Below are 2991 nucleotides of genomic sequence, written 5' to 3' on the forward strand. Positions count from 1 at the left end.
ATCAACCTGCTTGCTCCTTTTTGTTTTGTCAACTTTTCGATATGTTACGTTTGATACCGGAGCAGGCAACTGCCAACTGACTGATCTACATATCACCTTACATCATAAATAACTAATCATTATTATTTATAAATCAGTCAGCCAGTCACCGTTTACCCACAACGCAGCATGGATTTGATGCCCTCGAACACGGCCAGTGGTTTAATATATGACATAATGGCTACGCTGCTATGAAAGCATCAATGCTTCAGGAAGCTTTGTTTCCCCATCACTACTTTTCAGCATGTTCTCTGTGAAGTAGACTATGGGAGTTTTGTAACTTTTACAACCCTGGCTTACTGCTAGCGCGCTAGCTGACTGACACCTGTAATCTTTATATTTTGGATTTTGGGGATTTTCCCTGCCATCATTCTGTTTGCCTCTTTTGATCTGCAGTTATGTTTTTAGTTGGGTTTTGTTAGTTGGGTTCTAACTGGTCTCCGGTAGTTGGGCTCCAGCTCGCTGACCATAGTATGACCGTAGCTAGTTGACTAAATAGCTAATGTTAGCTGGCTGGCTAAGATAACTGCATATAGCTCATGTTAGCTGGCTCGCTAAGATAACTGCATATAGCTCATGTTAGCTGGCTGGCTAAGATAACTGCATATAGCTCATGTTAGCTGGCTGGTTAAGATAACTGCATATAGCTCATGTTAGCTGGCTGGCTAAGATAACTGCATATAGCTAATGTTAGCTGGCTGGCTAAGATAACTGCATATAGCTAACGTTAGCTGGCTGTCTAAGATAACTGCATATAGCTAACGTTAGCTGGCTGGCTAAGATAACTGCATATAGCTAACATTCTTTGATATTCGGTTAGATGGCGTTATGTATTTCCAAAACGTTGGTTTACTAAAATCACTCAAGTCATGAGTGCAAATGATTGGTTTAATATGAAGGTATACATTTTAAGTTATTTCTGTTGTAGTATACATCATAGGGAATAGGCTGGTCCTCCATATTACTTCACACCTGACTTTGGCATTCTTTTGAATTCTGATTGGTTTAATGTAATAAGGTGTAACTTTGCATTGGGACTTAAAACATATTTAATTTGATATTTTATAAACATACACATACAAATTACAACATCATACAAAAATTAACTACATCACACTTGCCCAGACCCACTAGAACACACCTCCATCTCCATTAACATCTCCATTAACTACATCACACCTGCCCAGACCCACTAGAACACACCTCCATCTCCATTAACTACATCACACCTGCCTAGAGCCACTAGAACACACCTCCATCTCCATTAACTACATCACACCTGCCCAGACCCACTAGAACACACCTCCATCTCCATTAACTACATCACACCTGCCCAGACCCACTAGAACACACCTCCATCTCCATTAACTACATCACACCTGTCCAGACCCACTAGAACACACCTCCTTCTCCATTAACTACATCACACCTGCCCAGACCCACTAGAACATACCTCCATCTCCATTAACTACATCACACCTGTCCAGACCCACTAGAACACACCTCCATCTCCATTAACTACATCACACCTGCCCAGACCCACTAGAACACACCTCCATCTCCATTAACTACATCACACCTGCCCAGACCCACTAGAACACACCTCCATCTCCATTAACTACATCACACCTGCCCAGACCCACTAGAACACACCTCCATCTCCATTAACTACATCACACCTGCCCAGACCCACTAGAACACACCTCCATCTCCATTAACTACATCACACATGTCCAGACCCACTAGAACACACCTCCTTCTCCATTAACTACATCACACCTGCCCAGACCCACTAGAACACACCTCCATCTCCATTAACTACATCACACCTGCCCAGACCCACTAGAACACACCTCCATCTCCATTAACTACATCACACCTGCCCAGACCCACTAGAACACACCTCCAGCTCCTGCATCACTGTCCGCCACATGGCCTCAAACTGCACCATTTTATTTCTCACCGTCGCCCAGCACTTTACATTTTTAGATAATAAAGCATTTGACCTTTCCACTGCGTTATCAATTGAGGATTGGTTGATTTCCAGTTGAAGTATTTAAGATGATTGATGAGAAAAGTATCGTCCAACCATCCGGTAACTTGTTTCATGCACATCAAAGGTGAGGGTGAATTTCAGATGTTCACTGCTTGTATTGATGAAGGAGTGGAATCGATGAAGTTCCTCTGCTGTCCCCTGGAATAGAAGGAACACGTCATCAATGAAGACTTTTACAGAGCCTGATGAGGTGCTAGAATGGATTGTTAGGGCTGACAATCACATTCTTCTCAAACAACTCCACATACAGATTGGCATAATTAGGCGCTATTTAAAAAAAAAAATACAATGACCATAATGTACTGCATGTCTACTTGTCTTTTACACCTGCAATGTAAAAGAGACAGAAGAATGCACGATGGTCAATGCTATCTGGAATCCTTGGGACATCTCTACCCTTAACCCTAACCCCTAACTTAACCATTTTAAATGTCAACTTCAACGGGCTAGGGACGTCCCAAGGATGTATCTCTACCTGAAAATACATGATCTAAGTGATTGATCGTTGGTATTCAGCAGTCATAAAGCCTAATTTACTTTAATGAACTACTAAAATAGTGATTTTGTCAAACAGCATAGACAGCAGCTCTACACTTTATTGACTGACTGATCCATTCATCCTTCCATCCCTCCTCAGCCTTCCTCTCCTCTGAAGACCCAGTGAGGGTGGAGCTCAGTCAGAGAGCTGTTGAGGGACTGGTTAGGAAGAACACTTCTACAGCCAGAGAGGTGAGAGGTCACACATGCTTTAGATGGTAAATATTTATGTCCTCTTAGTGGTTCATCACCTAAGCAAAAGGGAATATGTTCCATCATCTATGTTTATTTACATTAGTGCAAATTGTCCACTGATATTGGTGTAATTTCTCACCCCTTTTGGCTGTATGAAAGTTAAT

This window comes from Salvelinus namaycush, unplaced genomic scaffold (genome assembly GCF_016432855.1).
Source record: "Salvelinus namaycush isolate Seneca unplaced genomic scaffold, SaNama_1.0 Scaffold81, whole genome shotgun sequence".
Classification (NCBI taxonomy): domain Eukaryota; kingdom Metazoa; phylum Chordata; class Actinopteri; order Salmoniformes; family Salmonidae; genus Salvelinus; species Salvelinus namaycush.